Genomic DNA, 22,883 nt, shown 5'->3' with positions numbered 1-22,883 from the left:
ATATAAAGGGGATATTTCTCCTGTTCCATTAATTTGCACGTAGGCTGCTGCTGGCCCAGCTCCGCTCCCACCGCCTGTTCCAGCCCCTGTGGGAGCTGGCCAAGCCAGGTCAGGCTTTGCCTTGTGCTCTTTGCAGGTCACGCAGGGGATGTCCACCTCGATCAGTCATGAAGTACCAGAGCCTGGCTCCACGGTGTACAGGCAGCTCTGTGCTCGCTCTACCCAGGATCAACCTGGCCGTGCTGCCTGCAGCCTGGCTGCTTTGGTAAATAAAAGTCTTTTTTGGGTGCAGGAAAACAGCTCTCTGTCTTCACTGTGTCTCAAAAACGTCTAATAACTCAGGGTTGTTAGAAAATCCTCACGTCAGGAGGCACACACAGCTCTACCGCTGAGCCACCCAATGCTCAAAACCAGAGAGGGATGATTTTCTAGACCCAGTTCAGCCGTTTGCCAGAACTGTGTATTGTGCAAACTGCAGCTTATTTTGCTACATGTTTATCTACAGCCAGCATCAACTTCTCTGAGCTCAGCTGATGCTCTGGCTACCCACCTAAACTCTACACCCAAACAACTCCAGATTTTCTTCATGTCTAGAGCACGAAGCCACACCAGACAGAAAACTGGAGTCCAGTATGTTTATCAGACTCCAATATACTTCACCTCCCCCACCTCCAGTTATTTTAAGGTCCCTTTTGAACACGATGTGAAAAATGTGGTGCTGCTTAAATCAGGGTCCCAAGAGGCATTGCAGCCAGGCCCCGGCCAGCAGAGTAATGCTGGGTGCAGGGCGATCTGGACTGTGGCACCCACAGCCTGAACGTGAAACCACGCCGCGATGCCCCGAGAACTGCAGTTTTGGGCTTAAAGATGGTGAATTTGGTTTACAGCTCCTCACAATCGTGCGGAGCGGGAGCCGTGCTGCCGCAAAACACCCACAACCGCTGCAAAACGCGCGGGACCTGCCGCAAAGCGAAGAAACACCACCCACCCGCTCGCCCGCTTCCGTGGGCGGGGCGGGAAGGCGGGGCGCAGAGCTGGCGCAGCCAATAGGAGCCTCTCGCTGGTACGCGCGGCCAATGGGGAGTGGCGCTCAGCGGCTAGCGGGGTGCGTGGCGCTGCACGTGGTAACACGGCGCGTGCGGCGGCAGCCATGGCGGTGAGGTGGCGGGGGAGCGGGCCATTGGGCCCGGGCGCGGGGCGGGATCGGATCGGATCGGATCGGATCGGATCGGATCGGCACACCGAGGGCCTGTGTGGCGGAGTTCGCGGGACTCTGAGCCGAGCCGAGCCGAGCCGTGCTGTCTTCTCCTTGCAGGGCTCTCCGGAGGTGGCGGCCGCGCAGGGCCGGGAGCCTCTCGCCGGTGGCGTGACGCGGAGCGTGAAGGGGGCCGCCTCGGCCGGGGCCGGAGCCCTGCAGCCGGCGAAGCTGAGCCGGGTCGAGCTCTACAAACCACCGACCAGCGAGGAGCTGAGCCAGCTGAAAGAGACGGAGGATCTGTTCCACTCCAGTCTGCTCCGCCTGCAGGTCAGCCGGGAGGCCCGCCAGCCTGGGCAGCCGCGCTTGGCCGCGCTCTGCCCCTCTAGGGGCTAAGCTGAGGGGAAAGGTGGGGAGCAGCGGGACCCCGGGCCCGGAGCTTTCCAGGAACTGCCTGGGGAAGAGACTCCGGGCCGCTGACAGGCCCCTGAGCCCTCCTGACCCGGTGAATCCGAGCAGCGGCCGCTCCTCTGCAGGAGCTGGGCATGGGGCAGGGACAGAAGGCACAGGCTTTACAAGGCACCTAGCGTATTGCTGATATTTCCACCGTAATTCTGATTACCATCCTGCACCAGGCTCTGTGCCTCTTTTACACCTGTCGTAGGTCAGCCCCGATTGGGACCAGACTACACAGTCTCTCTCTCACTCCCCCCACCCTCCGAGAGAACAGCGGGAGATGACATAAGAAAAAAGGCTCAAGGTTTGAGATAAGGACAGGGAGAGATCCTTAAAGTTACCGTCACAGGCAAAACAGACTCAACTTGGGGAAAACTGTTCATTTATTACTAAAACCAAAGCAGGAGAATGAGACAGGGAACAAGATCACTTCCCCCCACCCCTCCCTCTTCCCAGGCTTAAAATTATCTCTACTACCTTCCCCCCCAAGCAGCACAGGGGGGAAGAGGGAATGGGGGTCGCAGTCAGTTCATCACGCGTTGTTTTACGCTGCTGCTTCTTGGTCGGGGGAAGAACTCCTCACAATCCTCCCCTGCTCCATCATGGGGTCCCTCCCATGGGCCACAGTCCTTCGTGGAACTGCTCCGGTGTGGGTCATCTCTTCCACGGGGTACAGTCCCTCCAGAACGGCTGCCCCAGCGGGGCCTCCACGGGCCACAGCCGCCTTCAGGCATCCGCCTGACCCGGAGTGGGGTCCTCCACGGGCTGCAGGTGGATCTCTGCTCCTCCGTGGGCCTCCATGGGCTGCAGGGGGACAACCTGCTCCACCATGGTCATCACCACAGGCTGCAGGGGAATCTCTGCCAGGAGCCGCATTACTCCTCCCCCTCCTTCTTCACTGACCTTGGCGTCTGCAGCCGTTCCTCACAACAGGCTGGCAGACGCCTCTCAGGATCCTTTTTACATCTTATTCCCTTCTCCTCTCCTCTCCACTTCTTGCAGCCGGGCCGGGCCAAGTTGGGCCCAGTCAGCTGCCTGGCGAGAGGCCAGAGGGTGAGGCCTACAAGACCCATGCCTCCCCCTCTCTGCCCCCGCTTAGCTGCTTCACATCTTCTCCCTTTTTTTTCTTATTTTCCCCCTTAAATACGTTATCGCAGAGGTGTTATCAGGGAACATTCTGCTCCCAATTGGCTCGGCTTTGGCCAGCAGCGGGGCCCGCCCTAGGCCCGTCTGAGTCCACTGAACAAAGGGGAGCGACTTCTAGCAGTTTCCTACAGAAGCTGCCACCTTAGGCCCCCCCCCCCCCCCCCCCCCCCCCCCCAACAAAACTAGAACACCACCATTAAAGTTGAAGTGCTCCAGCACATAACTGCAATATGATGGAAGCTCGACCATTGCATTCTTTGCTGCTGTGATTTATTGCTTACTGGGATGAGGAAGTAATGTCACCAGCTGTGCCCAGCTGCTGTCTTTGACCAACTTCTGGATGGGACAAGAGGATTTTCTTATGTCCTGGGTGTCGTAGTTCAGCCCTGATCAGGACCAGACTACGCAGTCTCTCTCCCGCTCCCCCCACCCTCCGAGAGAACAGGGGGAGATGATATAAGAAAAACGGCTCAAGGTTTGAGATAAGGACGGGGAGAAATCCTTAAAGTTACCGTCACGGGCAAAACAGACTCGACTTGGGGAAAACTATTCATTTATTTTCTAAAATTAGCAGGAGAATGAGACAGGGAACAAGATAACCTCCCCCTACCCCTCCCTCTTCCCGGGCTTAACATTATCTCTACTACCTTCCCCTCCCGAGCGGCACGGGGGGGGAAAAGGGAATGGGGGTCGCGGTCAGTTCATCACGCGTTGTTTTACGCCGCTGTATCATCGTCAGGGGAAGAACTCCTCGCATTCCTCCTCTGCTCCAGCGTGGGGTCCCTCCCACGGGCCACAGTCCTCCGTGAAACTGCTCCGGCGTGGGTCATCTCTTCCACGGGGTGCAGTCCCTCTAGAACAGCTGTCCCAGCGGGCCCTCCACGGGCCACAGCCTCCTTCAGGCCTCCACCTGCTCTGGCGTGGGGTCCTCCACGAGCTGCAGGTGGATCTCTGCCCCTCCGTGGACCTCCATGGGCTGCAGGGGGACAACCCGCTCCACCATGGTCTTCACCACGAGTTGCAGAGGAATCTTGGCCAGGAGCCATATTACTCCTCCCCCTCCTTCTGAACTGACCTTGGCGTCTGCAGCCGTTCCTCACAACAGGCTGGCAGACGCCTCTCAGGATCCTTTTTACATCTTATTCACTTCTCATCTCCTCTCCACTTCTTGCAGCCGGGCCGGGCCGAGTTGGGCCCAGTCGGCTGCCCGGCGGGAGGCCAGAGGGTGAGGCCTGCAAGGCCCATGAGGCTCGCGCCTCCCCCTCTCTGCCCCCCGCTCAGCTGCTTCACATCTTCCCCCCCTTTTTCCTGTTTTCCCCTTCTTAAATACGTTATCGCAGAGGCGTTATCACGGGACATTCTGCTACCAATTGGCTCGGCCTTGGCCAGCAGCAGGTCCGCCCTAGGCCCGGCCGAGTCCACTGAACAAAGGGGAGTGACTTCTAGCAGTTTCCTACAGAAGCTACCACCTTAGGCCCCCCCTCACTAACAAAACCAGAACACTGGGAAAGCAAGCTGTCTGTGTTAGGAGGAGGTCTGGCTGGTGACTAGGTGGCTCCTGATGGTTGTAATGTTAGTGGTTTTTATGAAGAGCGGCTTTGATCTCCTGGCTACCTGCTAGTGTTGGTGACAGGATCACTAGGGCCTGGTTCATGGTGTGAACCTGCACGGTCGTTTCCTGCAGCTGATACTCTGTCATACAAAAAAACCTTTCTGAGAGCTATGCCTATGTGAATCATGCCAGTTTTTTTGTGGGTGAACCTCACACAGAAGCCGGTGGGATGGAGTTGATTGCCATCCAGCACTTCACAGGAGATGGCAGGAGCTGTGCTATCCTTCTGCCCATGGGCTAACCTGGCTCTAGGAAGGGTTTGTGGAGATGCACAGGTATGTTCCCCACCTCACCTACTGCCCTCTTCACCAGGCTTGTGTTTGATGCTGGAGGACAAGGTAAATGGCAGGAGCAATTCCAATATTGCAGCTGCCTTTGATGGTCCTCTTTCCTCCTACAGATTGAAGAGCTTCTGAAGGAGGTGACATTGAAGGAGACAAAGAAGAAGAATAAGATTGATGCCTTCCTCCATGAAATTAACAATCTGCTGAGCGTCATCCCAGAGACCACAGAAACTGAAGTACGTTCCGGAGGCAAGACCTGTGTGTGGAACAGGTTTTGCTGTCGCTGTGTGTCACGTTCCGATTTCGGATGAGAGGAAGGCCCCCTTGCGTTACCACCACGAAGCTGCGGCGTCCCGACAGTTCAGTTCGCTCGATGGGGGGACGATCTGTCCGGTGTTGTTCGTTTTGATGTCGGATTCCATGGATGTTGATTCCGTGGATGTTGATTCTGACGAATGTGTATTCCGTTGAATGAATGAAGTGAAGAAGTGTAGAAGTGTTTCGTTGAAAAATGTTCCCCTTTTTATGTTGGTTGTTTTCATTGTATTTCAAGAGCTGGTTTTCCTAGCCGCACCCCTCACCTGGCGGTGCTATGCATGCCCATTACCGGGCTAGATTTCTCAGAACCAGCTCTGCATTCAGGTTCGCAAGACAACAGGAGTTGGCTTGCAAGATAATGGGAAGCCATTGTTCCGGTGGTGGTTTGATGTTTCGACAACGTTGAGACAAATATTCAACACAGTCTCTCACACTGTGCAAGCAGAGGTCCTCATGGACTATCTTTCTTAGGGACTGAAAAAAATACTACTTTGCTTTATCTTGGAGGGGAGAGGAGGACACTCCATCTTTAAGCCTTGGGTGCAGGCACCTGCAGCCATGTGGGGAGAGGGGTCCTGCACATATGCTGGTGGTGATGCTTAGAGCGTTTTTTGTGTCCTGTCTGTTCCCAGCTCACTGACCAGGCCTGGCTCCCCAAGGGCGTGAAGGTCCTGTTCCTGCAGGTGCCATTCGGTGTGAAGGGGAAGTTCCGCTTCGTGCCCCCAATCGAGCTGAAGGTGGTGGGCAGCTACCTGCTGGGCACCTGCATTAAGCCAGAGATCAATGTGGATGTGGTGGTGACTGTGCTGTGGGTGAGTCTGACCATGCCTGCTTCTGAGTGGCCTGGAGCCTGGCTGAGCCCCATTCCCTCCTGTCCCCCACGACCTCTGCCCTTCCCTCTCCATTCCTGAGTGAGGTTACAGCATCTGGATGTGCAGTGTGGTGACTCCCACGAGGAGCTGGGGAATGCAGTCTCACTGCTTGCTCTGTCAGAGCTTGCAGCTGCTTTGATTTTAGTTTTTCATTAATATCTTCCTTCTCTTTGCCTGGGCTGAACCTGTTCCACATTGCCAGGCAGAGAGATGCTGTCCAGCTTTGTACCCCATTGCACTTCTGCCCCAGCTCCTAAGATTGTGTTACAGGGAGAGTGATGTTTGCAGGCTGTTACCCCTCTACAGCTCCTCCCCCTTGCTGCCCAGACTTGCTCTAATGGGCTTTGAGATGAAGCGACGCTCTGTTTGGCTGCATGGCTCTACTCTGTCTCCTGTAATGACAGAGCCTGGTGAGCTGGCAGCAAGGTAGCGCTCCTAACTGACTTGGAGCTCCTTGGGGCCGTAGCCACAGTGCTGGTATAGGGCTGTCTGTGAGGCCAGGAGAAGCGGTGGGTGCTGTAGTGCCTTGGGCTGACCTGTGTTCTGCAGGCAAGTAAGGTGGGATTACCCCATCCCTCTCTTCACAGGAAATCTTACAGGACAAAGATAACCTCAATCAGTGCTACCACCGGAAGAGAGCTCTGTACCTGGCCCACATTGCCCAGCACTTCTCCAAGGAGAAGCTCTTTGGCAGTGTGAAGTTTGTCTACAGGAACAGCAACCATCTCAAGCCCATCCTGCTCCTGAGGCCTCAAGGTAGCTCTTGAGCCTTGCTCTGGTGGGGGGTGTGAGTGGGTACTGGTGTTAGGTGGAGGATGGTGGTGGTGGTCTCATACCATGTAACAAGCCCTTTGGAGAGGTGTTAGTCTGGGGCTGTCATTACAATTGGTGATAAATTTTGGAGCTTTGATGCTCCCAGTTGTCTCCCTTCACACAAAGCCCAGTCCTCAAAGTCTCTTCCCCTCCCAATCTACCTCTGCAGCTTGGCTGGGCTCCCCAGCCTTGGCCTTGCTGGATGGCCCACCCTGTAGGTACTTCAGGGAGTAAAGCATACCCTACAAAAACATATGTAGCACTGTCCTTCCTCCCTGTTCTCCCCAGCCCTGCTTCCCGTCATCTTCTTGCCTTCCCCAGGCAGCTGTGCAGCTAAGCTTCTCTAAGATGATGTGGGATGTGTGGGCTGCTTGGGTGCTGCTTGTTTACACAGCCCTAGGTGTTTGAGTCTTGGACAAGCAGTGGCATGGCAAGGCCAGGGCAGGCAGGAGAGTGCTGGGGTAGCAGACTGGCCAGTGGAGATGAAGGTGGGACTTGGACATGAGCAATGCGAGCTCAGGGTTATTGTTGGCTCTGGGATGTGGTCACTCTCTGCCCTGAGATGATTTCCACTGCTGCTGAGCTTTGCTGGGAAGGAGCTTTTTCCTTTCTCCAAGCTGGGGATGCTCCCTGTTTTCTCAAATTAGTCTCTGACATCTCTTCCTCCTGCACTCTACCCATTGCTGCTTACAGGCAAGGATGAGAAGATGGTCACTATCTGACTCCATGCCTGTCCTGCCCCGAGTCTCTTCAAACCCAGCTGCTTCTATCCCAGCAAGAACAACATCTGGACAGCCTGGTTCATGGAGCAGAGCACCCCCAAAGAAGGTAGGGCCTGGGGCTGGGGGAACACGAGGCTACTCAATTCAGCCAGAGACTACACCCAGTGCCCAGAGGTGGGTTTACTGCAGCCCTTTTCTGTGAACAGGAGGTTTGTAGTTGGGTCCAACGTGCTGTCGTCTCCCCACACAGAAGCCCCTGAGCCCCCGACCCTGCACTACAACAACTCCATCCTCTGTGACATGGTGCTGCTCTCCCACCTGCACTTCCTGTCTAGTGCAGCCACCGACTTCCTGGGCATGAAGGATGGCTTGGCTCTTCTCAAAGTTTGGCTGAACTAGTGGCAACTCACCAAGGTATGTCCTGTGCCAGGGGACAGGGCAGGCTCTGCTCTCCCTTCCTAGGTGTGGAATGGTGGTGATTTGGTCCTGGTGGGTGTTGTGATGGGCTTGTGACTCTGATTTGAGCTGTGTTAGGTTTAAAGGAGCTCCATCCTACCCTGTGGCTTGCACACACACCAGTGGTGTTGGCACATAGTTGTAACACTATCACCAGTGGGGGAGATGTGGATGGTGGTGTGACTTGTTCCTTCCTGTCTGCCCACAGCCACTACTGACCTAAGTGTGACGGGGATCAGCCTAGCGAAGGATGTGGATGCCTCCCTGGTAAGCAACCCTCTGGGGATGTCTCCTGGCTGTGCTGCCAGTGCTGCCTGGGCAGGGATGTGCCTGTTATAGGGATGTCGGATGGCAACAAGGTGGTGGTGCCCTGGTGTCTGTGCTGCACCATGGCCCTAAGGACCATGTTTGCTCTTACAGCCTGTCCTGGATGACTTCCACCAGGCATTTGAAGTGGTCTTTGTGGATCCCTCCAGGCTGGTGAACCTCTGTGCTGATATGACTGCCAGCAAATACCACCAGGTACTGAGCAAGTTGTGATGGCATCCTGAGATGCTGTCTTAGGAGTGAGCTGAGACAGGCAGAGGGTGGTTACATATCTTGGAAGAGAATGTTGGGTGTGGGGAGGGGGTTCAGTGTTGGTTTTTAAGCTTTTAACATCTGTCTCCAGCTCTGAATCTTATAAGTGAATTTTAAGACTTTGATGTACTGCTGCCTTACTTGTCTTGCTTGAATGGTGGAGGGAATTTGTTTTCCTCTTTGTGGGCACCTTTGGGTGAAGCCAAGCAGCTGTTTAGCAGAAGTAACTGTTTTGGAGCAGGAAAAAAAAAACAAAACACCTTGACGGCAAGGCTGTCAAGGAGGGACAGCAGCAACAACTGTTGGTGACTTTACTTCATGCTGAGGACGGAGGCTGTCTGGGATCAGGGTCTGCTGGTGACCATGGAGCTGGGGTGGCCGTGGTTGATGAGGGAGCATTGGTAACCACTGCTGGAGAGATTTGCTTTCCTTCTCCCCTCTCATTCATGCTCTTCCTCTGTCTTGTCTCCTTGCTCAGGTCCAGTTCAAAGCCAAGCACTCCATGGAAATTTTGGATGATCAGATGGTGGATGGCTTTCAGGTGCTGCTCATGACTGCAAAGCCCACGCTCAGAGCCTTTGAGCCTTTGAGTGAGTCCCACTGTGCTGGTGGGATAATGCTGAGGAGCCTGTTCAGAGAGGAGCAGGCTGCTTCTGGCTTTGAACTGGGGTGAATTCGGACCTGCCTGGTGGGAGGTGGCCCTGCTAGCTCTGAGATACACTGATGCCTCTTGCATTTAGCCATTCCACTTTTACTGTCTAGATAGCCTCCCAGGAGGGAGGAGGGCAATGCTTTGGCCGTTGGGAATGATGACTGTCTCAAGGACCAGCATCTCCTATGGCGCATCCTGAGATACCAAAGTGCAGCGTTTCTTCTTGTAGCCCTCATCTCGGGCCAGGACTCTCAGCTCTCCACTTTATCCATCCTCTAGCATATCTCTCACTCAGAAAGGATATGGTGTCAGAGGTGGGTGACCAGCTTCTCTCCTCCTGTAGCCTGAAGCATGTCTCCAAGCTGCAGGGTGCCTGCAAGAAGATGCAGCTGCTGAATGAGCTGATGGATCGGGGTGGGAACTATGTGGCTGCAGCCCTTCCCTTCATTGTCTCACTACTGGCCCATGGGCTGGCTGGGAGAGCACTGCTTGTGGCTCACTCCTTGCCCCAGATCCACGAGGTAATGTAGCTCAGCAATGACACTGCATCCTTCGCAGCACATGGGGTCTCGTATGTCCCTCGTGGCACTGCTGGGCACAGGGAAGGGATCTTTGCTCACTGGGGAAGGAGATGGGCCTGTCCCCTTTGTGGGGGATACAAGACCTGAGGCCCTTCACTGGGGTGTGGGGTGCAGCTGGGAGGCTTGGTCTGGGCAGAAGTCCTGGCCTGGTAATGGGGCAGGATGAAGACAACTGATTTTTTTTTTTATCAGGGAGACCTATTAAATGAGGCTTTCCCTGTCAGTGCTCTTCTGGGCACCCGAGAGCACATAGCAGGAGTTTCATCTAGCAGCCCAATATGCCAGGAACTGCTGCTCCAGCAACTTCATTTCTCCTTGTGCTTCATTTTCCCTATTTTCCCACAGTGGCCAATTGACGCTGAGCCCCCAAAACACAAGGATGTCGGGCCACTGATGTTTGGGCTCCTCTTTGTCCCTGAGTTTGCTGCCAGCATGCTGGAGAAGGGACTGCAGGCCGATCACCCTGAGGTGAGCTCTGCTTGTGCCGAGTAGGGTGGAGCAGAGCTGGTGCCATGCTGTGATTGCAGATGGCTGTGGGGCTAGCTAACAGTCAGAGGAGTGGTTTGGCTGGTTCCAGCAGTGACCTATGTCCCTGGCCTGGCTTGGCCAACGTTCCCCCACAGGCCCTAGACTTCTGGACCTTCTAGGGAGAGAAATCGGAGCTGCGGCGGTTCCAGGATGGCAGCATCTGCGAGGCGGTGGTGTGGGAGGCCGACGCTGTCTGCCAGAAATGCCTCATTCCTGAGCAGGTTGTCAAGCACTTGCTGAAGCTGTAAGTTGTGCCAAGCAGCAACCAAGGCTGGGGGACCTGCAGCTGTGTGGGGGTCACTGCTGCTCTCCTGGCTTATGCCACATCCCTGGTAACCCCATTGTCAGCTTCGCACTTTGGGGGACGTTGTGAGTCATTTTGACTTTGTGAAATCTGGAAGTCACTTCAGTTGTGATCCTGGTGCTGTGAGCTGCTTCCAAAGAGAAGGGGGGGGGGGCAAGCACATGGTGCTGTAGCTTCTGCTGATGGTAATGCTAAGGGCAAGGATGCAGCATGGTCCTGCCCTTGCATGAGAGAGTTGGGGCTGTTCAGCCTGGAGAATAGAAGGCTCCGGGGAGACCTTATAGCGATCTTCCAGTACCTCAAGGGGGCCTACAAGAAAGATGGGGAGAGGCTGTTCAGTAGGGCCTGTTGCGATAGGACAAGGAGTAATGGTTTTAAAATAGAGGGGGGTAGATTTAGATTGGATATTAGGAAAAAATTTTTTACAATGCTAGTTGTAGAGCACTGGCCCAGGTTGCCCAGAGAGGTGGTGGAGGCCCCATCCCTGGAAACGTTCAAGGCCAGGCTGGATGAGGCTCTGAGCAACCTGATCTAGTCGGGGATGTCCCTGCTCCTTGCAGGGGGGTTGGACTAGATGACCCTTGAAGGTCCCTTCCAACCCTAACCATTCTATGATTCTATGAAACGCAGCCTCTTGGATGGATGCCTGTGGCTGCTGGGGAGCCACAGACAGTTTTGCCATTGTCTTCCCTCTCTGTCTTACCTCCTTGTTTTGCTGAGTGCTCTTGCCAAAAGCTGCTCCCTGAGGTGGCAGTGCTGGCTCCTCAGACCTTAGCTGCGATGTCAGCCTGAGAGGGAGCCCTGCTCCTCCTGCTCTCCTGCTGTAGCCTCTAGTCCCAGCCACACCCATCCAACACCTCATTTCTATGTGGGGCTCACTGGCCTCCTGCTGTCCCTTTGCCCCCAGTCATCTGCCACATGGAAGGCAGTGGCCAGTGGCCACAGGACAAAGAAGCCATCAAGCGCATCAAGGTGGCTTTCCACCTCTAGCTGGCAGAGCTCCTCCAGCAGCAGCACCAACTGGTTTGCAGACCTGCAGTCACCCACACCGACATATACAAGGTAGGGGAGCGATGGGGACCTTCTCCAGACCTGGCTTGTTACTGAGGAGGCAGGCAGGCAGGGGACTGTGGGGATGGTCCCACTGGACAAAACCAGGATTTGGATGGTGGGCCTAGGAAGGAGCATGGTGAGACTGTGCTGATGCCAGGATACTGCTGTTGTGTCCCTGAGGTGCAGCGTAGCACACAGCCTGCTTATGTTACCACCAACCCTGACTTCACCTTCTGCTCCCATCTCAGGATGGCTACATTTTCTGTCTCCAAGTAGCCTACCACCGGGAGCCCTTCATCTTGAAGGAAGCGGTCACCCCAGAAGGGATGCTGAAGTACCAGGACACAGAGGAGTCTCGGCAGCTGGAGATGGAGATGTTGCATCTGCCCTATCTAACCAGCTCCCTGCATGGGTAGGTGAGGCAGGGGGTGCCTGAGGGGCCAGGATGTGGGACGTGGCTGGAAGCCAGCGTGGAGGTGTCGTGCTGCCCCCGCCCTGCCGGATGGCGGGGGCGTCTGGTGGTGGCTGTGGCCCCGGGCACGTAAGAGGAAAAAAAAAAGGCCTGAGGTTTGAGACAAGAACAGGGAGAGATCCTTAAAGTTACTGTTATGGGTAAAACAGACTTGACCTGGGGAAAACTGTTCATTTATTACTAAAACCAAAGCAGGAGAATGAGACAGAGAACAAGATCACTTCCCCTCACCCCTCCCTCTTCCCAGGCTTAACACCATCTCCACCTCTTTCCTTGCCCAGAGCGGCACAGGGTGGGGGGGCAGGAAGAGGGAATGGGGGTTACAGTCAGTTAATCACACATTGCCTTACGCTGCAGTTTACTGAGAGGAAGCCTACAATAATAACAAAATATAAGGACATTAATATATATAAAATGAACAGTGTACAATCTTTGACCACCCAATGTCCAAATGACCGATACTCCGTCTGCCTTTGGCCCAGCTCCCTGCACCTGCACGTTAACGAGACTTGGAAAGCCATACAGTGTCCTTGGTCTCATTCACAACAACTCTGATCATCAGAGCATTTTTATCAGCGTTCTTCACATACAAAACCCAAAGCTACTGAGAGGAAAATTAACTCCATCCCTGCTAAAACCAAGACAGTATTCACCCCTTATTCCATACCATTTACGTCATGCTTATACGCACACACACAGACTGCTTATACCTGTCTAGGAAACTTTTAATTTCCTCCGGACTGTAATCTGTTAATTTCTCTGTTTGCACTGCCTGTCCGTTTCCACTTCAACATCTTTTAACGCTGCGCCTTGCATGGCAACAATACCAACCTGGATGTGTCACTTGTTCCAACGGGGTCGACCTGCGACACCGCACACACCAGAACACTCAGCTGTAGCACAAATATAGATCAGCTGGAATAAGCTTACGTCCACACCAACAACACTGAACAGTAACAAGTATGACAGGGTCGACACAAAGGACACACACACAAACACGCCCCCTCTATAACGAGGAAGCTCCAAAGACTGAAGGCTCCTTTTCCAGATCTATGCGACCTGGATCAAAGGGATTTTCCGGCTCGCTGTTAGTCTTTGTTTCTACGGGCGGAGGAGCAGACGGGGTAACGGGTGCTGTCGGATCCCCTTTCTGCGCGTGATCCTTTAAGGCTTCAAACATTACACGCCATGCCGGTAATAACCTTTGAGCAGCAGGGTCACCCCGCGTTGCACAGTCCCACAGTCAAATACCTATGGTGTCCCAGGTGCCCATCGTGTATATATTAGAGGTGTTAGCATCCGATACGTGAGCAGACACCCAAACCAACAAGCTCTTCAGGTCAGTGTTATTAATAGCACAGTTCTGTTCCTCTAACACTTTTGTTAGAATCGTTAAAGTTGATTTATGTTCCTTTGAAGTGGTGCTTCTTGTTGTTCCTAGCCGCGTTACCTCCCTTAGTCGAGATAACGGATACTGTGCAGACTTCCCCAGTTCGGCTAGGTTTCTTTTTGGAGCCATGCTCCTACTCGTTCCCTGCCACTTACCTCCCTTCCTCGAGGTAACGAATTCGCTGCGCAGGCTTCCTACCAATTGGCTGGGTGTTCCCACTGGAATCACAGTCTTCTAATCTTCACTACTTCTAACAAGTCCCTGTTCAGGCGCCATTTGTGGGAAGTTCTGGACGACAACTTCCTCCTGCAGGCGATAGAGGAGCCGACAAGGAGGGGTGCCATGCTTGACCTTGTGCTCACCAACAGGGAAGGGCTGGTGGGGGATGTGAAACTAAAGGACAGCCTTGGCTGCAGCGACCATGACATGGTGGAGTTCAAGATCCATGGGGCAGCAAGGAAACTACATGTCAAGCTCTCTGCCCTAGACTTCAGGAAGGCGGACTTCGGCCTCTTCAGGGACCTGATGGGCCAAGTGCCATGGGAGGCGGCCCTGGAGGGAAGAGGGGCCCAGGAAAGTTGGTCCACATTCAAGGAGCACCTCCTCCAAGCTCAGCAGAGGTGCATCCCGATGAAGAACAAGTTGGGCAAAAAGGCCAGGAGGCCAGCGTGGATGAGCAAGGAGCTCCTGGACCAAGTGAAAGTAAAAAAGGAAGTCTATAGAGGGTGGAAATGGAGACAGGTAGCCTGGGAGGACTACAAAGAGGCTGCGTGAGTGGCCAGGGATCAGGTGAGGAAGGCCAAAGCCCTGGCAGAACTGAATCTGGCCAGGGATATAAAATGTAACAAGAAGAGCTTTTATAGGTACGTAGGGGACAAAAGAAAGTCCAGGGAAAATGTAGGCCCCCTCCGGAAGGGAACTGGTGTCCTGGTTACCCAGGACATGGAGAAGGCTGAGGTACTCAATGACTTTTTTGCCTCAGTCTTCACCGACAAGAGTTCCTGTCCCACCACCCAAGCTGTAGAAGGCGCAAGCAGGGACTGGGAGGACGAAGAACCACCCACTGTAGCAGAAGAGCAGGTTCAGGAACATCTGAGGAACCTGAAGGTGCACAAGTCCATGGGACCTGATGAGATGCATCCACGGGTCCTGAGGGAACTGGCGGATGAAGTTGCCAAGCCACTGGCTATCGTATTTGAGAAGTCGTGGCGGTCTGGTGAGGTCCCCGATGACTGGAAGAGAGGGAACATAACCCCCGTTTTTAAAAAGGGGAATAAGGAAGACCCAGGTAACTACAGGCCGGTCAGCCTCACCTCTGTGCCTGGCAAGGTCATGGAGCAGATTCTCCTGGAAACCATGCTAAGGCACATGGAGAGCAAGGAGGTGGTTGGTGACAGCCAACATGGCTTCACCAAGGGCAGATGGTGCCTGACCAATTTGGTGGCCTTCTATGACGGGGTGACGGCATTGGTGGAAAAGGGACGAGCAACTGACATCATCTACCTGGACTTGTGCAAGGCATTTGACACTGTCCCGCATGACATCCTTCTCTCTAAACTGGAGAGACATGGGTTTGATGGACGGCCGCACTCAGAGAGTGGTGGTCAACGGCTCAGTGTCCAAGTGGAGACCGGTGATGAGTGGCATCCCTCAGGGGTCCGTGCTGGGTCCGGCCCTGTTCAACATCTTTGTCGGTGACATGGACAGTGGGATAGAGTGCACCCTCAGCAAGTTCGCCAATGACGCCAAGCTGTGTGGTGCTGTTGACATGCTGGAAGGGAGGGATGCCATCCAGAGGACCTGGACAGGCTGGAGAGGTGGGGCCGTGCCAACCTCATGAAGTTCAACCAGGCCAAGTGCAAGGTCCTGCACCTGGGTCATGGCAATCCCAGGCACAAATACAGGCTGGGCGGGGAATGGATTGAGAGCAGCCCTGAGGAGAAGGACTTGGGAGTGCTGGTGGATGAGAAGCTTAACATGAGCAGGCAATGCGCCCTTGCGGCCCAGAAGGCCAACCGCATCCTGGGCTGCATCAAGAGAAGCGTGGCCAGCAGGTCGAGGGAGGTGATTCTGCCCCTCTACTCTGCCCTGGTGAGACCCCACCTGGAGTACTGTGTCCAGTTCTGGAGCCCCCAGCACAAGAAGGACATGGACCAGTTGGAGAAGGTCCAGAGGAGGGCCACGAAGATGATAAAAGGGCTGGAGCACCTCTCTTATGAGGCCAGGCTGAGAGAGTTGGGGCTGTTCAGCCTGGAGAAGAGGAGGCTCCGGGGAGACCTTATAGCGGTCTTCCAGTTCCTCAAGGGGGCCTACAAGAAAGATGTGGAGAGGCTGTTCAGTAGGGCCTGTTGCAATAGGACGAGAGGTAATGGTTTTAAAATAGAGGGGGGTAGATTTAGATTGGATATTAGGAAAAAAATTTTTACGATGCGAGTTATAGAACACTGGAGCTGGTTGCCCAGAGAGGTGGTGGATGCCCCATCCCTGGAAACGTTCAAGGCCAGGCTGGATGAGGCTCTGAGCAACCTGATCTGGTCGGGGATGTCCCTGCTTCTTGCAGGGGGGTTGGACTAGATGACCTTTGAAGGTCCCTTCCAACCCTAACCATTCTATGATTCTAACATAGACACAAACCCTCGCTTTTAGCTGTTCTGCAGGGGCGACATGTTCCCAGAGAGCCGGGCTCCACTAAACAAGCAGGTTTCAGCAGTCTCTTTTCTCAGCTTAACCACAGGCAGTAACTTCCCAGCTGAGCCATCATTTACTTCAGAAGTCTCCCCCACTACCTCGTTTACTGCAGCGGAGGTTATTGGAACAGAGTCCACCTTTTCCTCTACTTTATTGTGCTCAGACTTCAAGTCTTTCAGAGCCTCTAAGAGTACTTGCCATGTTGTCAATAAGTCTGTAGCTTCTCTTGCCCCATGAGACACAGTATCAAATAGTTTCTCCCCTAGGGCTTGCCAAACAGACACACTGAATGCTGTGGCAGGGTTTGCTTCAAACCCTTGTCATTGCCCCCACAACATTTTCTGGAGGTTATTACCAGTCACTTTCAGCCCCTTTTTTTTTTTTTCTTCAATATTAGCGTCCACATAGAGAGGACAGCTTCCTCCTCCTTTGTGAGGCTATTCCCCATTGTCCCGTTCCCAGCGGCTCACCTTCTTAGGTGTCTTGACGATCCGGATCAATTCGCAGCTCCCTCGCCACTCTCAGCTACCTGGGCTCTGTCTCCACCGCACCTCGCCCTGTGGTCCAAGGAGTTTGTATTCTGATGAATCACGTCGGGGTCACCAGATGTCGCTGTTGAGACGGACACGACATACATAGGTTCAAACAGCATTCAACATCCAACCAACCTTTATTGCAGGTTTCGGCATAGTTATACACCAATTCCAACAGTGCACGTAGCATAAGCAATTAGGTGATTGGCTAACTTTAGTTGTGCACATGCCTTAGCCTCATATATGATTGGTTATTGCTATTTGCATCAAGCCTTGCAAAACATAGTCCAGGTTCCTCATCTTGCAGTTTCCCAGGCTCGCTCAGTTCTTGCAAGTTGTTTTCATTTTTTCTGTCCAGGGACTTTCCAGATCCTCAAGGGTACACAACAATCTGTCCAAGATCAATTTCTTCATCTTCTGTCAGTGGATCCACAGACCTGCCATAGTCTCCCACATGGAGGTACCCTTGGATGTTGGAGGGTGATGGTGAGGAGAGGAGCTCGCCGTGGGAAGCGGCCCTTCAGTCCACCTTGTGGCAGGATAGAGGGACGAATGTGGGTGGTGGCAGCACCAATTGTCCCTGTTGTCACATCCGAGGTCACTGGTATGAGGAGACAAGTACCAAAGAGCAGCATGGTTAGAGAGGAGCATGTGGCAGCATTTCCCCTTCCTTCCCCCAAAATTTCAAGACCTGCAGAGAGTACCTTGTGCTCGTGATGCTGCGCACATGTTCCTGACAGATTTTTGCCCCTCTCTTCTCTCTTGCTGAAAGCCAAAAGGCCATTTTGGGTTCTGGGATGTGTGGGTTGAGCAGTGGCTTGTCTCCCTCTTCACAGGCTCCAGCAGCAGCACCCTGTCTTCGGCAGCACTTGCCAGCTGGCCAAGTGCTGGGTCAGTGCCCAGCTCCTGAGCAACAACATCTCTGAGGAGTGTGTGTACCTCCTTGTGGTCTTTCTCTTCCTCCACTCAGCCCCCTTCATGCCACCCAGGTGAGCATGAAGAGCCTGGGCTGGCCCAATAGGGATTTCCTGCTTTTTTTCCTTACCTAGAATGGAGGAGGGATGGGATACTGCTAGGGTGGGAGGTGCACAGCAGGGAGTGCGAGGCCCCTGTGCTGCTGAAATGCTGTCCCAAGCCCTGTTGGGAGTGGCTGGCCAGAGGAGATGGAGATGCTTTGCACTGTGGGGCTGTGGCTTCCCCTACCCTGTGTGCTGCAGAGAAAGGGGAGAAGCAGGTAAGGATGGTAATGGGTGTCCTTGAGGCCTCTGGGTGCTGGCAGCACAACCACGAGGTGTCTTGTGTCTTCTTGAGGACTGGTGAGGCCCCTTGTCCTGGTGGTGATGGCTGGGAGAAGCAGGGTGAGGGCTGCATTGTGGCTGCCAGCACGCTGGGGCTCCTTGGTGTCATAGTTTAGCCCCGATCAGGACCAGACTACGCAGTCTCTCTCTCACTCCCCTCACCCTCTGAGAGAACAGGGAAAGAAGATATAAGGAAAACGGCTCGAGGTTTGAGATAAGGATGGGGAGAGATCCTTAAAGTTACCGTCATGGGCAAAACAGACTTGACCTGGGAAAAACTATTTGTTTATTATTAAAACCAAAGCAGGATAATGAGAAAGAGAACAAAGTAACTTCCCCCCACCTCTCCCTCTTCCCAGGCTTAAACTTAACGTCAATTATCTCTACCTCCTTCCCCCTACCGAGTGGCACAGGGGGGAAGAGGGAATGGGGGTTATGGTCAGTTCATCACTTGTCACTTTACGCCACTCCTTCCTCCTCGGGGGAAGAACTCACATTCCTCCCCTGCTCCAGCGTGGGGTTCCTCCCACGGGCCACAGTCCTTCATGAAACTGCTCCGGCGTGGGTCATCTCTTCCACAGGGTGTAGTCCCTCCAGAACGGCTGCCCCAGCGGGCCCTCCACTGGCCACAGCCACCTTCAGGCATCTGCCTGCCCCAGCATGGGGTCCTCCACAGGCTGCAGGTGGATCTCTGCTCCTCTGTGGGCCTCCATGGGCTGCAGGGGGACAGCCTGCTCCACCATGGTGAAGGGGAATTCTGGCCAAGAGCAGCATTACTCCTCCCCCTCCTTCTTCACCGACCTTGGCATCTGCATCCATTCCTCTCACAAGAAATTCTTCACAATCAGGCTCAGGCAGACGCCTCTCAGGTTCTCTTCACATCTCATCTCCTCTCTACTTCTTGCAGCCGGGCTGGGCCGAGTCAGGCCCAGTCAGCCCCCTGGCATGAGGCCTACAAGGCCCACAAGGCTCGCGCCTCCCCCTTTCTGTCTCTGCTTCTGCTTCTTCACCTCATCTTCCCTTTTTTTTATTCTTTTTAAATTTTTTTTTATTTTTCCCCCTTCTTAAATACATTATTGCAGAGGCATTATCAGGAAACATTCTGCCACCAATTGGCTCGGCCTTGGCCAGCAGCGGGCCTGGCTGAGTCCACCAGACAAAGGGGAAACTTCTAGCAACTTCTTACAGAAGCTGCCACCATAGCCTCCTGCCACTAAACAAAATTAATACACCTGGAAAGGATGTTATGGTGGTGCTGGTGGCTGCAGCCTCCTTTCCTCTGGGAGGGGACTCTTGAGGGAAGGGTGAGAGGTCAGCTGCTAAAAGCTGACCTTGAGCAGCATGCTAGTAAATAACCCCATGGGGCAAATTGCTTGCCAGCCCCCAGCAGGTGGATGGGATGTGGCCCAGAGGGAGTGAAATTAAGTTCAAGGAAGCATTTTTGCTTTGTGTGGAGCCAAAAGGTTACTCTGGTCTGCATTCAGTGTCCTGTTTCCTTCCCCAAAGTAGCAGGAGTAACAGCCTGATACCTAGAATGCTTTGATGTCTCCTAAAATACCCTGCTAGCAGGAGCCCCATCTTCCCAGCTGTCTGGCTTTACATGCATGTTATGTTGCAGGGGAAGAGGCACAGTGGAAACTTGGCTGGCGTTCAAAGCTGCACCAGAGATGGGAGTAGCTCTCTGTCCACCTCCCCCTTGCTCCAGCCCCAGGAGTCTGGGCGGGGAGAGCATCAGAAGATCGGGTAGCTGAGGGCAATATTTCACTTCTGGTTTATTTTACTTGAGGAGGGAGGAACAAGGGGGAAAAACTTTCCCTGGTGTCGTAGTTCAGCCCCGATCGGGACCAGACTACGCAGTCTCTCTCTCACTCCCCCCACCCTCCGAGAGAATAGGAGGAGATGATATAGGAAAAAAAAACGGCTCAAGGTTTGAGATAAGGATGGGGAGAAATCCTTAAAGTTACCATCACGGGCAAAACAGACTCCACTTGGGGAAAACTACTCATTTATTTCTAAAACTAGCAGGAGAATGAGACAGGGAACAAAATAACCTCCCCCCACCCCTCCCTCTTCCCGGGCTTAACATTATCTATACTACCTCCCCTCCCGAGCAGCACGGGGTGGGGGGGAAAGGGAATGGGGGTCGCGGTCAGTTCATCACGCGTTGTTTTACGCTGCTGTATCATCGTCAGGGGAAGAACTCCTCGCATTCCTCCTCTGCTCCAGCGTGGGGTCCCTCCCACGGGCCACAGTCCTTCGTGAAACTGCTCCGGCATGGGTCATCTCTTCCACGGGGTGCAGTCCCTCTAGAACAGCTGTCCCAGCGGGCCCTCCACGGGCCACAGCCTCCTTCAGGCATCCACCTGCTCCGGCGTGGGGTCCTCCACAGGCTGCAGGTGGATCTCTGCCCCTCCGTGGACCTCCATGGGCTGCAGGGGGACAACCTGCTCCACCATGGTCTTCACCACGAGCTGCAGAGGACTCTTGGCCAGGAGCTGTGTTACTCCTCCCCCTCCTTCTTCACTGACCTTGGCGTCTGCAGCCGTTCCTCACAACAGGCTGGCAGACGCCTCTCAGGATCCTTTTTACATCTTGTTCACTTCTCATCTCCTCTCCACTTCTTGCAGTCAGGCTGGGCCAAGTTGGGCCCAGTCGGCTGCCTGGCGGGAGGCCAGAGGGTGAGGCCTGCAAGGCCCACAAGGCTTGCACCTCCCCCTCTCTCTGCCCCCTGCTCAGCTGCTCCACATCTCTCCCTCCTCTTTTTCTATTTTCCCCTTCTTAAATACGTTATCGCAGAGGCGTTATCACGGGACATTCTGCTACCAATTGGCTCAGCCTTGGCCAGCAGCGGGTCCGCCCTAGGCCCGGCCGAGTCCACTAAACAAAGGGGAGCAACTTCTAGCAGTTTCCTAGAGAAGCTACCACCTTAGGCCCCCCCTCACTAAGAAAACCAGAACACCTGGGGATTTGGAGAAGGGGAAGTGCCTCATGCTTGTCCTGGACTTCCCTTTCCCACCACAGACTTCTTGGGCTGCGTGTAGGCTGGGCATCACTAAGTCACTCCTAAGCCAAGCCCCTCTTGCTGCCAGGGGAGCAAATGCCAATGTTGAACTGGGTTATCTTGCCTGCAGTTCTCCGCAGGTGGGGTTCCTGCGCTTCCTTGACTTACTGGCAACCTTTGACTGGCAAAACAACCCTCTGATCGTCAACCTGAATGCTGGCCTCACAGGTGAGCAGGCACGCCATGAGAGCTGCGGCATGAGGGTCTTTAGGCCTCCTTGGTCAGTGCCTGGCTCCAGGGGGCTTGGATACATGAAGGTGTCACAGCTTATGCCAGGGGCAAGGAGATTTTCTACTCCCTTACTCCTGTCCTGCCATGCTTAACTTGGCTTCAGGGTGGATTTGGTTGGGGCATGTTTTTTTTTTCCCCCCTGCCTGCCTTTGAAGATGTGGATCTCAGTGATGATGCTCTGCTGCTTCTCATCTTGCTGAAATCTGTGATGAGCCTGGATAGTGTTGGATAGGGTAGTGTCTTTGAAGCCCTCTGCTCCTTTGTAGCTGGTGTTTTTGCTTGAGGCTCTTGGGGGCCAAACCTTTGGTTGTGCTGGGAGAGCACTCAGATCCTTGAACGGGAAACTTCAAAGCCTCCTGCTGCATGTCTGCTTTGAGAGCCCCACTGAGCCACTCAGATCATGGGGATGTTCTGCTTGTCCCCCACTTCAAAACCTGCGAGGGAAAAGGGCTGCAGTCCTGCAGGTTTTGTTACCTCCTAAGCCTTGAGAATTTCACAGTAAAGGTCTCTGGTTTTTAAAGGAGCATGCTGGTGCATCCAAGCAAACCTGCAGTCCTGCCCTTTTCCTTATGTTTTTCCTGTTAATCATCTTTCAGATATGTGCCATCTTTCCCCAGAAGCCAGAAGAGATAATGGGATTGTCTTGGATTTGTGTGGTCATGGGGTGATTTATAAAAAAAGGTAAAGCTGCTTTAGAGAGAATTGGGTTTTGGAAACGGATATTTTTCTACCCTCTAGCTTTTTTTTTAAATGAACTAAATGGGAATTGCTTTTGGCCAAAGAGCTTTTTTTTTTCCCTACTTGAGGGGAAAAAACAAGGTAGAAAACTCTTTGGGTATGAACTCTGTTGTTAGCTTATAACATGAGTTCACAGCCCATGTAACGCATGTCTAAAAAACATCAAAAGGGATTTCAGGGCTCTGGGTTCAACAGTCAAAGGCTCTGGGGCGCAGGTGGTCTTCTCGTCAATCCTCCCAGTGGAAGGGCAGGGACCTGAAAGGGCCAGAGGTATCTGGCAGGTCAGCTTGTGGCTCAGGGAGTGGTGCTACAGCCAGAGCTTTGGGTATCTAGATCACGGGGCGTGCTTTGAGAAGCCCGGGCTGCTAGGGGCAGATGGCGTGCACCTAACCAAGAGGGGGAAGAGTGTGCTTGGACAAAGACTTGCCAGGCTCGTCCGGAGGGCTTTAAACTAGTGTTGCTGGGGGAGGGGGAGCACAGTTCAGCCCACTGCTGTCAGCATGGCGCCAGTGCCAGCACCGAGGGTCCAGAAGCTGAGGAGGGATCACAGATAAGTGCAAATGAACCTAAACTGCGGTGCAATAGCACCCCTGTAGCTCCAGCTAGCAAGTCGGCTTTGTCGGGGGCCCAGCTGAAGTGTCTCTATACCAATGCACGCAGCATGGGGAATAAACAGGAAGAGCTGGAGATGCTTGCACACGAGCAGGGCTACGACCTCATTGGCATCACGGAGACGTGGTGGGATGACACATACGACTGGAGCGTCAACATGGAGGGGTATAGGCTTTTTAGAAAGGACAGGAAGGGGAGACGAGGAGGGGGTGTCGCTCTCTACGTCAGCAACCGGCTGGAGTGTGTGGAGCTCCGCCTGGGAATGGAGGAGGAGCTGACAGAGAGCTTA

The 22,883-nt window shown here is 54.0% G+C and overlaps 1 pseudogene; it reads left to right on the top strand.

Annotated features, from left to right (window-relative positions):
- Positions 1 to 1,150: 1,150 nt before the first annotated feature.
- Positions 1,151 to 21,476, top strand: LOC147596645 (nucleolar protein 6-like; annotated as a pseudogene).
- Positions 21,477 to 22,883: the final 1,407 nt, after the last annotated feature.

This window comes from Chlamydotis macqueenii, chromosome W (assembly GCF_036417535.1).
Source record: "Chlamydotis macqueenii isolate bChlMac1 chromosome W, bChlMac1.mat, whole genome shotgun sequence".
In the NCBI taxonomy this organism is placed as follows: Eukaryota; Metazoa; Chordata; class Aves; order Otidiformes; family Otididae; genus Chlamydotis; species Chlamydotis macqueenii.
The sequence above is the reverse complement of the archived record's forward strand: the minus strand, read 5'-3'. Positions and strand labels throughout refer to the sequence as shown.